The sequence below is a fragment of the Pogona vitticeps genome, chromosome 2 (genome assembly GCF_051106095.1).
Source record: "Pogona vitticeps strain Pit_001003342236 chromosome 2, PviZW2.1, whole genome shotgun sequence".
NCBI lineage: Eukaryota > Metazoa > Chordata > Lepidosauria > Squamata > Agamidae > Pogona > Pogona vitticeps.
Window position 1 is genome coordinate 302752657 of NC_135784.1, and position 14769 is coordinate 302767425.

At 42.8% G+C, this 14769-nt stretch overlaps 1 protein-coding gene across 3 annotated transcripts in view; it reads left to right on the forward strand.

Moving 5' to 3' along the window:
• The window catches only part of ZBTB7C (zinc finger and BTB domain containing 7C), a 265388-nt gene that overhangs the window by 106502 nt on the left and 144117 nt on the right, over positions 1 to 14769 (forward strand). The window contains exon 1 of one of the 3 annotated variants that reach the window (XM_072992955.2): positions 6113 to 6234. The exons of the other annotated variants lie outside the window; for them this stretch is intronic. The gene's annotated coding sequence lies outside the window, so the exon portion shown is untranslated. Of the gene's footprint in view, positions 1 to 6112; positions 6235 to 14769 lie in introns of those variants that run through there. 3 annotated transcript variants of the gene reach the window in all.

Here is a 14769-nt window from a genome sequence, read left to right on the forward strand (position 1 = left end):
TCTGACCACTAGCTGAGATTGGAAGAGTTTGGATTACCGCTGTGATGAGTCATAGTGGCTTAGGAATTCTGGATGATGGAGTCCAAAATAATAACTTTTCCAAGCCCTGGCTAACGGACAGCGTGCCTTCCATGGGCTGTGGTGGAGGCGTTTGCTCAGAGGTGACAGGATTCAGGGACTCCCATGTTCAATAACACACCCATTGATTAGTCTAGATGTAGGTCTGGCCACCCACAGCTGCAGTCGTGCCCTGATAAAGCCTGTCTGTTTTTCCTGCCTTGCCTTGCAAGACAATGTTAATTCGTTCCACGAAAAACGTTGTCTTGTGAAAATATTGTCTTGCGAAATGTGGTTCCCCATTGGAATGCATTTAAATCTAAAAATCGTCTTGCGAAAATTGTCCATAGAAAACATCGTCTTGCGAAGCACCACAGCGATCGCAAAAAACAATCATCTTGCTGATTAATTGTCTTGTCAGGCAATCGTCTTGCGAGGCACCACTGTAATCCTAATTGCTGTTCTTGAGGTTGATGGTATTCCATTGGAATTAGACTTTACAGAATTCCCCAAGGCAGTTACGCATTTTGGGGAAGGTGCAAAATCTGCACAGCTCATGTACAAATAGGTGTTAAAACATCAAAAATTACCAGTGCTATAGAAGGAAAAGATCCAAGTCATCCGTACTCAAAAGCCCACAGAAATTTGGCGACACTCAACACTGCTTCCAGAAGGGGCTGTGAGAGGATTTAAATGTTAACTGCCTTTTGATGTGGAAATCATGCCATTTGAAGATGATGGAATAGCACTTCTGAGTGAAAGAAGTCTACACAGTAGGTAATAACGTTGGGAAAGCCTTTGATATATGCACTGGCACAGCAGCTGGTGTTGCTGCCATGCAAGGATCCTTGATGCCTGCTGTTACAAGGTACTGAGGCTACATCTTTCTCCCACACTATTGCCCTCCAGCTGCGCTGGTCTACAATTCCTGTAAGCTCTGGAGAATCATGGGAGTTGTAGTCAAACATGAATGGACAGCTTGGAGGAAAGGTTGATCGACGGCTGTAAAAGACTGATATTCTGTGGGAAATATTTTTGGGGTATCACCTGGCAGGACAAAGTTCCAAATAGAGTAGTCTTAGAAAGAGCTGGAATTTTTTAGCATGTGTACATTACTGAAACAGGGTCATTGAAGCGACCAACATGAATTTGACCCAACTCCGGGAGGCAGTGGAAAACAGGAGGGCCTGGCATGCTCTGGTCCATGGGGTCACGAGGAGTCAGACACGACTTAGCAACTAAACAACAACAAGGAAGAAAGCATTAACCCCAGTCTAGAAAACTTCGTCCGAGTCATGGACCATGAGACTATCTGCAGAAGTGCATGCATTTTTTTCACAGGTATCAAATGCTCTCTCTCTCTCTCTCTCTTTTCTTCTGAATAACTTGCAAGTACATGCACACAAAGAAAATCCAAAAAATTCACAGTAAGAACTTTTAATATATTCGCGAAAGATTTCACGGCCGGGATCTAATCGTTGTTCTGGGTTTTTCGGACTCTTTAGCCGTGTTCTGAAGGTGGTTCTTCCTAACTTTTCGCCAGTCTCTGTGGCCGGCATCTTCAGAGGAAGAGGAGTTGGAACTCTGGATGGGACAGAACATGGAGACAGTTCCTACTCCTGTTCCTCTGAAGATGCCGGCCACGGAGACTGCCGAAACGTTAGGAAGAACAACCTCCAGAACACGGCCAAAGAGCCCGAAAAACCCAGAACAACCATAAGAACTTTTAGTCAACAGCAGAGGTGAATGTATAAATAACACACATTAAGATGATACATGAACGTGAATCCATCATCATCATCTTAGAGCGGTAGAGTCTGAAGGGAGCCTATGGATTGCTGAGTCCAGCTCCTGTCAAGTGGGGGATCCAATTCCCAGCCTCTTACTCCACAGTAAAATACCTAAGCCAGTGAGATATCCTGCAGTTCTTTGAACTAAAATATGCAGAAGTCCCTTTGTGAGAAGAAAATAAAGTCCCATATTCTGGCATGCAGTTTATGGGACAAGAATTAATGATGATATGTCTAGTCCTCAAATTTTCTCATCCTGGACTAAAAAAGAGGTCTTGGCACACTGAGATGACCCATTTACAAAATAGTGAACCAGTATGAGATTCTTCACTCCCATGCTAAGAACAAGCCATTCTAAAATCAGCAGAAACATAAGCCAAAAAGCTGTGTTTTTTTAAGGAAAAACCCTTGTATTTTGCTTTTAAACCAGCATTACACAGCTTGCATTTTGCACTAAAAGTTGTGTATATTTTAACTTTTTTTTGTAGTGTTGTCCAGTTTTACCTTGGGGAAGAGCACCTCATTTCGTTGCACCCACTTGTGAGCGCAATGACAAATAAATTTCTTATGTCTTATGTCTTATGTCTTAATACCTGAGGTTTCAATTCGTAAATATATCTAAATAGCCCTCTCTCATTTGTCAAATAAAATGATTTGGTGGGAGCGTCGTTTTATAAGAGGCAAACTACACACACTGATATAACTGCTAATGAATGTGAGGAAGGATATGGCCTGGTTTGTCACTTATGTATGAACTTCAGATGCGAGGTCAGCCCCAAGAGTGGACATTCTGAAAGCAATATTACCTAGATAGATATTTCAACAAAACTACTGTGACGTATTTTCAGGAAGCTGAAGAAAATGAGCACACGGGACATTTCAGAAAGCTATTAAACACTATGCCTTATTTATTTATTTATTTGATTTATATCCCACTTTTCTTTGCACTATGGTGAGCAGCGGTATATTTCCATTTAAATTACAGTATGAGTTAGATATCTGGCTGTGGAACCAGTAGTTGGAAGCTGGATTCCCCACCATGCCTCCTGCAAGAAGAGCCCAACCTGTGTGGCCTTGGGCAAGCTGCACAGTCCCAGGGCATCCCCAGAAGAAGGGAATGATAGACCACTTCTGAGTACTTTTCACCCTGAAAACCCTGGAAAGGAGGCTGTAAGTCAAAACTGACTTGACAGCATATGATTACAAGCAAGTAGCTAGTTATTTCCCAGCTAGCTGGATAGCTCAGTGCGCTAAAGCACCTGGCTTTAAATCCAGGGAACAGGAGTTGGTTTCCCACTGTGCCTGTGTAGCCTTGGGCAAGCTGCACAGTCCCTGGGCGTTCCCCACTTCTGGTAGACCACTTTTGAGTACTTTTTACCTTTAAAAAAAACCTCTGGAAAGGGTCACCGTAAGTCAGAATTGACTTGACGGCATATTGTGATGATGACTGCATAATGTCTAATTGAGATGATATTTGCATATATTAGTTTAAATTACCGTATGCAAATTTAACTCACAAATGTACTCTTTTTTTGTGAGGAATAAAAGGCAGTGTTCTTTGTCTTCCATGTCCTCCTTTTTCGAGGATGGAGCACTGGCTACCCTAACCGCTTCAGTAAAGAAGGGCGAGAGGGTAGAATAACGTTACAGCAACCAGAATGACACACTTCCAACAGGGTTACTCTGTCGATTTTTTTTACCGGGGGGGGGGATATGGTGCTATAAGCAGGATCAAGGAGAAATGAAAAATTAAAGCAGGCCCCAGCTGATCCCTCAGCTCTCAGAATCTGAGGAGAAACTAGGTAAAGGTAAAGGTTCCCCTTGACATTTAGTCCAGTCGTGTCCAACTCTAGGGCGCAGTGCTCATCCCTGTTTCCAAGCCATAGAGCCAGCGTTTGTCTGTAGACAGTTTCTGTGGTCACGTGGCCAGCATGACTAGACACGGAACGCCGTCACCTGCCCACCGAGGTGGTGCCTATTTATCGACTCGCATTTACATGCTTTCGAACTGCTAGGTTGGCGGGAGCTGGGACAAAGCGATGGGAGCTCACTCCGTCACGTGGATTCGATCTTATGACGGCTGGTCTTCTGACCTTGCAGCACAGAGGCTTCTGCTGTTTAACCCGCAGCGCCACCACGGCTCCTGAGGAGAAACTACTTTCCTTCAAAAACAAACCAGGGTCAGCTCAGGGAGAAGTTGAAGCTTAAATATTGTTTTTTTTAATGAAGCAAGCTGCCTTGGGTCCTTTTTTAAGGAGAAAGGTGTGGTAAAAAAATATTTTCAATAAATAAGTAAAAATTCACTTCGTGGGCAGGAAAAAAGAAAAAGAAATGCCACAGCTCGACATTGGTCGAAGACCAGGTGCCACTTTGAGAAAGGTCTTCCACGGCTGAAGCGAACTTTTCAGCAGTACTTCTCCTTTCCACAAACTCCTCTCTCTTTCTTTTCTTCTTATATAGGTCAAACTGTACCAAAGGTGTTGGCAGCAGCATTTATGCATTTATGCTGCGTTCCTCCCACCCAGGTGCTCGGGGCAACAGAGAGGCAATTAAGCCAACGTGATAATAATTAAAGGAGAATTAATGCATACAATGTGAAAATCAAACCATACTAATAAGGGAGACACTGTGGTAACATTAAGACAGGGTGTGGGTCTTTCCTGCAGCCTCTTTCCTGTTGAGTCATGTTCGTTAAGTAACGTTTAATAAGCAGTATCCGGGGGGTGGGGGTGGGGGCAGGTGTTTGGATTCCTGGTGGATCTTCAGGGAGGTCTACGTTATATTTACCTCAACGGCACCCTCCCCAACCATCCTGCGTTTGCTTCCTAGCTGGCAGGGCCTGGGTATTAATAGGCTTACATAAAAGTTGGTGCAATTAGGACAAGTCGTATTCTTTCCACGGAAAACTTTCTCTGAGCATAAAATACAGGAACACAGAAAACCGTGCTCAGCCCTAAGCAGAGTTTTGACATTTTCCTGTTTTGGATTATACTCTCAGCCAGCACAGCGGCTGGGAGTTGGGGGGAACTAGAATCCAGAAGATTAACTGTCCTTATGCCCAGTTGCTATATCCAAATTGGTCAGAATCATCCTCTTCAACGTTTTCAAGGATGGCTATGCGAGTCAAAGCACCTACTAGCAACGTAAATCAGAGTAGATATAAATGAATGCTTTAAAAAAAATGTTGATTTAAATTGTAGTTTAAATTAAAAAAAAAACGTTTTTTAAATTTAAATCACTTTTTAAAAAATCTGATTTTTAAATTTTAAATCATGATTTAAATCAATTTGGTTTAAATCAAATCCAACCTGCTTTAAAGGCTAAGACATTTTATTTGCCATAGGCCCTGCTGGACTGCAGTCCACTTCTTCAGAGCATCAGTCATGCTTCCATAATGATGTTGCTGTTTAGTCGTTGAGTTGTGTCTGATTCTTTGTGACCTCATGGACCAGAGCATGCCAGGCCCTCCTTGTCTTCCACTGCCATCCAGAGTTGGGTCAAATTCATGCTGGTCACTTCAGTGACACCGTCCAGCCATCTCATCCTCTGTCGTTCCCTTCTCCTCTTTCTTTCACACTTTCCAAACATCAGGATCTTTTCCAGGGAGTCTCCTCATGAGATGGCCAAAGTATTGGAGCCTCAGCTTCAGGATCTGTCCTTCCAGTGAGCACTCAGGGTTGATTTCCTTCAGAATGGAGAGGTTTGTTCTCTTTGCAATCCAGGGGACTCTCAAGAGTCTCCTCCAGCACCACAATTCAAAAGCATCCATTCAAAAGTTTTCTTCCTAGTGGTCAGTAACAAAATAAAAAACAATTGTTGCAAATCATGGGGGCTTGTGCCTTTTTTTAACTGTTGCACCATTCATATCAGACTTTAATCTGCATGCACAGAATATTGTGAGTCTTAACTGGAAGCAGTCACAGTTCCACCCCTGTGGTGTTTAGAAGGTGCATGAGTGTGGCCACTTCAGGGAATAATAGAAAAATTACTCCTTTCTCTTAATTGTTCCTGCGAGACCAGGGGCACTACAGTCCTGTGTTGCCCTCAACCCACTTCAGACAGTGACCTCCTTGGTCAGCTTGCACTTTGCCTTCTTCCTATTCCTATGGGAGCTGACAGTGCCAACCTACCCGTTGAACTAGCACCGAATGCCACAGTATATTTTGGACAATATTTCCCCTTAATAGCTTGCAGAACTCTGGGCCGTGTGATAAATGTGCTCCTGCACCTGTCTCTAAAAGCCCAACAGCATTCCTTCCTCTTTCCCCAGTGTGTTTCTGCATCACCGGGCAGAGAAGGACTTGTCTCTGTGAATCATCAACAGTGACGTCTAGGCCTGTGCCTGGCTTTTTGCATTGGTGGACTGAGCCGTAGTTCCCACATATTGGTAAGGTCAACCTGGAGCAAAATAACTGCCTGCTGTCTCTTATTCTTATCCACACAAGGTTTGCACTCACAGTCCTTAACTCAGTTGGTCCTCAGTTTGCAACCTTGACATAGATGCCTTCCTTTACAAAGCTGTGTTATTTAACAAAGAAACTAATTAACAATCGCGGTTCGATTCCCCCTTGCTAATTATTTGCCACGATAGTTGTAGAAAATTTAAGCCATGTTTTATTTTCCCGATATTCAAAAGCAATGAATATAGTTTCTTTTTATTGTTGTGGAAGAGCTGCATGAGGATTCTAGAAGCCACTAGCCTGTGATACAAATATATCTACACAGCCAGACCGCCCTCTATAACTAGAGAAGTGACTAAATCAATTATAGCTATGCTGCAAAGAGAGCAATATTATTCCGATTGCAATTTAATTTAGTTATGCTTTGCACATCACAAAAACAAGCCAACCTATCACCAGTAATTATTAATTCACAGACAGTTACAGTACTGCCAAATTCTGATGTGCCGTACCATTTTGAACATGGTTTATTTTATATGGCTACAGAAATTACCGTATTTTTTTGTGTATAAGACTATACTTTTGTCTAAAATCTTTAGACTAAAAATTAAGCTGAGGAGAGAACAAAAACAAGTGGAGAGGAATGCAGCTTTGTTCCATTTCCCCCTGCACTTGCTAAGCCCCGCTTAGATTTCTTAATTTTGGATTAGAAAAGTGGGTGGTGTCTTATACATGGGGGCGTCTTATACATGGAATAATACGGTAAATAGGGTTGACCCCTAGGATAAGATACCAGAAATCTCCAAATAAGATTGGGAATCAATCCTGCCTGAAAACCCAGTAATTTAAGGTTGACAGGTTTGGACTAGAAGATGGAATAATGGCTTGGATCCATGTAAATCATGTTCCTGTGAAACAAGGGAGTTTCTGCTCAGCCCACCTGTGTTTTCTCCCTACCAGGTATCTGCTCCTTTGTCACCTCTCTAGGTCCATATCTTGGAAAAGGGGTTTTGGATCAGAAGTCCCAGAATCCTTCAGTGAGCATAGCCAGCAGCGATATCGCTTCTTCATCATGCTGGACAACCAGTTTCTTGGACCCCTAGTTTATGGTGGTCTTACAGGAGCACAGTATAGGGAAATAGGGGACAGAAATCATAGCCTGTCTCACGTGGTCATATGTATTGGCTGGCAGCAGAACATGTCTGGTGGCTTAGTTCATTGTGAGAAGAAGTTATGCTGACAATGGAAAGCATAGTGCTGCATCTTTACCAATTTTAAAAATACTGTACATTCATGACTGCATTTGCTTAGATTTGATTATTATCCTGGCTTTCTCCCAGTGATAGAACAAGGGGGCTCCTGATAGGATTAAAAAACACTATTACCGTATTTTTCGCACCATAAGACGCACTTTCCCCCCACAAAACAGGGGGGTGGAAAGTCTGTGCATCTTATGGAGCGAAGAAAACAGATTATATTTTCCTGTTTTCTTCTCCTAAAAAATTGGTGCGTCTTATGGAAAGGTGCGTCTTATGGAGCAAAAATAATAAAAATGCAGTATATTGATCCTAATTATTTAAGCCCTCTGTTACAGCTGCTTCACTGCCTCCTGATTCATTTCCTGTCATAGTTTAAAGTGATGGTTCTAACCTATAAAACCCTAAACATCTTGGGCTCAACCTATCTCAAGGACTGCATCTCTTTTCATGAGCCTCTTCAAGTACCTGTATTAAGATATCAAGAGAGCCCTTCCTCTTGGTCCCGCCACCTTCACAGATGTGTTTGGCAGGTAGATGGGAGAGGGCCTTCTCTGTGGCTGCTCCCAGACTCTGGAACTCCCTCCCACGGAAGGCCAGATTGGCCCCATCTTTGCTGTCCTTCCACAAGCAGGCAAAAACCTTTCTCTTCAGGCAAGCTTTCCCTTAATGGCTGGCTGTTGTGTGGGATATTTCAATAGATTGTTGTGCTTTACTGCCCTGAATGTGTATTGGTGTTGCTTATTTCTTTTGGTATTGTGTTCAGTGATCCTTTTGGTATTGTATACTTGCTGTTATTAGCTTAAAAATGGTCTTTTAATTGTTGTAAGTCCCTTGGCTCCTTTTTAAGGAGAAAGGGAGGTTAAAAATATTTTAAATAAATAAACAATAAATTAAACCTTAAATCGTTGTTGTGGGGTTTTTTGGGGCTCTTTGCCCGTGTTCTGAAGGTTGTTCTTCCTAACAGGGTGCTGTCCTCTGAAGATGCCAACCACAGAGACCGGCGAAATGTTAGGAAGAGCAACCTTCAGAACACGGCCAAAGAGCCCGAAAAACCCACAACAACCATTAGATCCCAGCCGTGAAAGCCTTCGTAAACCTTAAATCACTTGCTCCAAATCTCAGCAGCACATTGCTGCTATTGTATTTATTGTTGCATACCAGCCGCATGACTTCATTTACGATAACTTCTTAACTAGCAGCAATTCAGTGCTGAAATATATGCCAATAGACTTTAACCCACCATAATTCTTCAGCTGGACTTTGAGCAAAGCCAAAGGTTGGGAGTTTGATCTCCCACTGGACCCAGTGATTCATGGCGTCCCTTCCATCTCTGCCATTCTAAGATGGTGATTATGATGATTATCATGTATGTTGTAATTCCTCATGTGTCCCAGGGGAAAATGCACAGAAGGTATTAGTAGACGCAAAATTCAGGATTCCACTTTCATTGAAATAACCAGATTTCTGTTACAAGCACAGATTATGTTTGTAAGTTTGTAAGAAATGTCTGTTGAAATCAGAGAAACTAGAACGATTCAACAAAGTCAGACGTTACCCTGTTTCACATTTCCTTGCCATAGGTTGTACCACCAGCATAAATATTTATAGAGATAAATTATTATGCACATTTTCTGTCAATTTGCATAATTCATAAACGTTGCAGTCTTCAGCTTTTCTCTAAGCAGAATCATATTTTATTTTATTTTATCTTAAAAAAAACTCTCGACAATACAACAGGTCTCTGAGTATAAAGAAAGGGCCTGATAACCGTTCTCATCTTTCTGCCAGTAAGTCCTCAAAGCTATAAAGCCTTGCATCAAGTTAATTCCTTTCCAAGGTCATCTTCTACTGAAGAGGAACTCTGGATCTGCAGCTTAAGGATAGCATCCCCAGTTTGGGTGGATTTCTTTTTGTTTTTTTTCCCCTGTGGGTTCCAGAGCCTTTTACAAGGAATTTTAAATTGAGGGAGAATGGAAAAGCTACTCTGTTCAAAACATGTTGTTCAGACTGATTGCTAGGAGAATGGCTTGTAATTGTGAGCTGGAGCAGTCTGAGGCTCTGAAAAGACCGGAGATAGTTTAGGAAAGAAAGAGAAGAGATGGAAATAATAATAAGAAAAAAGTTGGGAACCAAAAAAAAACCACCCCATCATTAATCTTGTTGATGTTCATCATTGCTACTTCAGCACGCTTAGCTGCTTCCATGAAGAAGCTCACGATAGCCTTTTGTGTTTATACAGCAGGTTTCAAGCCCTACTGTTATTATTTATTATTTATACAATGCCACTGGTGTAATGTAAGGGGCTTTATGGGGTTTGGCTAAGAGAGGCAGGTGTCTTTCTGCCCCGAGGACATTACAATCCAAGATTGTGCAGTGGGACAGCACGAGGAAGGAAAAGGGAAAGGCGATGGGATTACAAGATGATAGAGAGCAAATAACACGCATTAAGATTTGTTTATAAATGGGAAGAGAATGAGGATTCAAGTGGTCATAGAGTTTCATGCACATTGTCATAGCAATGCATGCCACGGGTCCTATAAGGTTGGTAGGATTATGTTAATATTTCAGACTGATGACAAAAGGTCTGAGGCGGAGGTAACTCGATTTACGAACTTAATCCTTATTGGAACGACGTTCATACGAAGAGTTCCTAAGGCAAACTTTTCCTTAGGAATGCATTGAAAACCATTTAATCTGTACTGGCTGTTTTTCGTTCTTATGTCGAGGCGCTATTCGTAAGTAGAGGCATTAGTTCCCATAGGAACTAATGCAAAGCCAGTTAATCCGTACTCTACCACTAGGGGGAGAAATTTTTAATTTTTTTCTTCTTTTGACCTAAGATGAACTTAGGTAAAGAAAGAGCAGGAAAGGGTTTTTTTCATTTGCAAGTTGAGGCGCCGTTTGCAAGTTGAAGCATCATTTTGCGAACGGAGCCGCTTGTAACTCGAAACGTTCGCAAGTGGAGACGTTGTAAGTCGAGATACCACTTTAGTTTGTTTGAACTACTTTGATGTGTGGCTGAGTTTGAGTATTAAAGGATGTATTTTGCAGCTCGCGCTCTTAGGACTAAGGAGATAGTGGCTTTAGTTGTGTGAGTGTAATTAACACATGTTCTCGAAATGTTTATATTTTCTGTGGAGATCCTGGGGTAGCTTTATGAGCGGGGAAGATGATTTTAATTCCATCTCTCATAGGGTTGCTTATTGGTACCCCATCCCACCATGCCTCAATAAAGGCACACAGTTTCGTGCCCCGCTCACCGTGTCTCCTTTTGGAGACTCATTAGCCCAGGGGTGGTCAATTAATTTCTATAGGGAGGCCACGTGAAAAAAAATCTGAACTGTAAACCAACTTTACTTAAAAATAAAGTGAAATAGTGATGTTGTGATTGTTTTTATTTTAAACTTGTTAATCTTCACAAATACTAAAGAGGCTTTTTGCGGTATGTTAAAGATAAGCAACTGATCAACTTTAGACAAAAGGCTATAAATGATTTTGATGTCTGGCGGACCGGACAGGCGCGGCTCGCAGGCCGTATGTGGCCCTCGAGCGCACTTTGCCCAGGTCTGCATTAGCCTGATTCTTGTTTGATTCTGTGCTTGTATTAGTGGTTTCTATGTCGGGGGGGGGGGAGGCTATATTCCCATGAATGAGGAAAAGCAAACGGCTCTGATTTGGGATGAAGAATCACACAATGCCATCAGATTTATTCCTGCCAGAATTATTTGCCTACCTCCAACCCAGAGAACAGAAAGAAAAGAGAAGCAGGATAGAGTTATTATGAAGTTTCAGTGCAACCCAGACTTCAAAGATACTCTGGTGAAAGGGATTTGCAGTGGCTAAAAGTCTATTGTATTACCTCCTGGTGCCATCACAGCCCCCTCGGGGGACTGTGTCAGATATAATAGTGCCAGAGAAGCTGTGCTGTCACATCTGGCTCCTAGCCATCTCGGGCAGTTAGGCTTGTGCCTGTTGGCAGTGATGCCACATGTCAACAAGAAAAAGAGAAACCAAAACATGGGGAAGAAAGGCAGACCATTGCATTCAGAATGTGGAGAGCAGCTGAGACTCTTACCAACTGGAAAATGCTGCTGATGTCTTGGACTTTGCGGGGTGGGGGTGGCAGGAGATACTGTCAGTCTCCTTTGAGGTTGACTCTTTATAAGGTAGTAGGACTCTCAGTTCCCTTTTCCCCACTTTTGTACATGCTGGGTTTTGAAAATTTTAACATTTTAGATCCCCTACATGCCAGATTTAATATGACAAATTTGTGAAGGGTGCTTCTGCTATCCCAAGAGATTCACTGGCTCTTGCTTCAGCCCTGTGGTTGCCTGAGAAACCCATAAATAATTCTGGTTTGGTTCCCTTTTAGACCTTTGTCTAAAGGCCATGCACAACCCTACAAGTGTAAGCTTCTGATGTTCAGAAGGGGAGAGAAAAAGAGATGATCTCCTTTCTTTGCCCTTGTAGTCTCTGGACTGTTCAGTCTCTCCCAGTGTTGCTTTTTACATTTTTAATGATGTGCTTATAAATCTGGGGTGTGCAAATTTGGAAGAACCAGGAGTCATTTCCTACCTGCCATGGGCTGCTTCATGCCCTCCCAGTGAAAGGGGAAGTGACATAAAGTTCAAATGGACCAAAAAAAAATTTGGAACCAGCCGCTTCCTTTGAAAAAAAAATGTTTTGTTTTGCTTTTTTTTGCTAGAACAAGCTTCCAAAGGAGACTTTTTACAGAAGGCAGTCGTACTTCCTGAAGGTTTCTCAAGGCGTGATGCTTTCTTATCATTTTTGGGCAGGGGACACACAGAGTCCATGAATTGTGGGATTCCTACCCATGTCATGAACTGTATTCCTGCAGTTTATCACATCTTCAATGGCTCTTAGACACTGCACTATAATACGTCTTTGATTTTATTGAGGATGCTTAGCAGCTAATATCCTGCAGCTCAGTGAGATTTTCTTTGCATGCAGAAGATTCCAGCTTCATGATCTGGCACGGTTTTTAAAAGAAGGAGCAGCCCGTTGCAGGTGATAAAAGTGATTCCTGCCTGGGGACCTCGGAGAATCTTTGCCTTGTCAGAGTGGGTCATATTAGTCTAGGTGGGCCAGTTAAGTCTCTCCAGAACCAACCAACCAATCAATTCTTGGCCTATGGAAAATTCGATTTTTATGCTGCATGGCACCTGGCAAAGACTCAAAACTTTTGTTAACTCTGGCTTACTTTGGGGAAATCTTCAAATGGTAGGGAAACGCTTGCAGGATTGGATCGAGGGAAGGCTGACCAAAGAGAACTCTTAAGGGGGAAAAAATAATTAAGGAGAGAAATTTTAAAAGGAGAGACAGAGAGAAAGAGGAAGGAGGGAAAAAGTGACTCAGTTCCTTACAGGGAGGGTGGAGGGAAGTGAAGACAGAGAAGAGGGAGTGTGGAGGAAAAGGGAGTTCCAGCAAGAGCGAGGAGAGAGAGAGGGGGTGGAGGGCCTGCCATGAAAGCATCGCCCCTCCCTGGCCTTTGGAGATGGACAGAGATGGAGGCAGTTGGGGAGAAGCCAGACTGCGTGGGAAGGAGAGAAGGGAGGAGGAAGAGATGACGTCAAAGAGGAAGACAAGAGAGTCTCTTTACACAGAAAGCCTTTTTTCTTTCACAGATGGAATCTGAATGTAAATCTTCACACTGCAAATAGTTACAGTTCGTGTAGGCAGCACCCATATGGAGAAACTGGAGTGATGCATTGATTCAACACGGATAACTCAGTGGTTAAGGTTCCTGGCTCTGGAGCCAGAGGTTGGGGGTTTGATTCCCCACTGGGCTTCCTTGACATGGACATAGACATGATCATCCATAGAGCCCCTTTCAGCCCTGCAGCTCTAAGATTATAATTATATACCTTTTCTGAACCTGTAAGAATATATTAAGAGCTCTGCAGGGCCAGACCAGTGGTCCATTGAATTGGAGGGATAGGGTGGGCAGGTGGGTGGGTAATTCTTCTATGGATTACAACTCCCAGAACCCACCAGCAGCATGGCTAGTAATCTGTTGAGACCAATGGTGAGCTTAGAATAATAATCATTTTAGAATTGCAGATCTGGAAAGGACCCTATAGATCATTGAGTCCAGTCCCTATCAAGGAGGCATAGTGGGAAATCGAACTCAGAACCCCTGGCTCTGCAGCCAGATATCTAAACCACCAAGCTATTAAGCAGTATCTAATCAGAGCTTGGAAGGGGGGACTTTGGGGTTATACTTTCCAGGCACCCCTACTCCCAGCCAGCATAATTCTTACCTTAACTTATCCTCAGGGTACCTTGAGCAGTGCAGTTTATAAGAGGGTACTTTACTCTTTTGTAGGCCATTTAGGGGCCGAGGAATTATGGCAAGCACAAAAGAATGAGGAACATTTAAAGAATAATATTCTGAAAAATGGCCCTCTTTGGTCTTGGGAGGGGGAGCAGAGGGAAAGAGAGAATTTCAAGCAGAAAAATCTCTCTTTTTTTGAGTGAAAAAATGAAAAGATTTTTTTTTTTTTGAGAAAAATCTCTTTTTTTCCACCTCACTTCAGCTCTTTTTCTGCCTTTTGAGTATAAAATTACCTTTCTGGTTTGACATTCACTTCATGCATGTGATGAAACAGGCTGTGGTTCACAGAAGCTACTAATGTTAATAATACCTTTTAGAAAAAAAATCTCTTAAGAGGCCACGAGACTCTTTTATTGCTGTGTTTTGCTGGAACAGACAGACTGCTGTGTGGTCTGTCAGCTGGGATGGCAAAAGTTTTTTTTTTTTAAACTACAGCTTCCCAAATACTCATATAACCAGCCTAGCGATTTCTCCGACATCCTCCTCTGTTACGGCCATGCTGGCTGGTGGTATTTTGGGAGATGTCGTCCAAAAAGTAATTTTTCCCATCTCGGCCCGTTCGGGATTTAAAAAAATTCACCTGATGCTCAAAGAAGCAACAGGAGCAGAATAATAATAATAACAACAACAACAACCCCCACCCATTGGGTTCTTTCATGCTCTTAATTGCAAGTTGACAAAGCTTCGGCTGTCTCTGTGGAACCTGGCTGGGTTTGGTGGAGACCGGAGGGTGGGATGTGTGAAAGCGGGTGGGAGAGGCTAAGAAAAACACCCCAGCCTCCAAAGTGGAACGGGGCTGGGCTGGAGGGTGTGGGAGTTGAAGTAATCTCTCTTTTAGGGAGGCTGGAGAGGGTTTGTGGTTACATCACATTCCTCTTTCTGCCTTCGCCCGGAATTAGGCTGTGGGG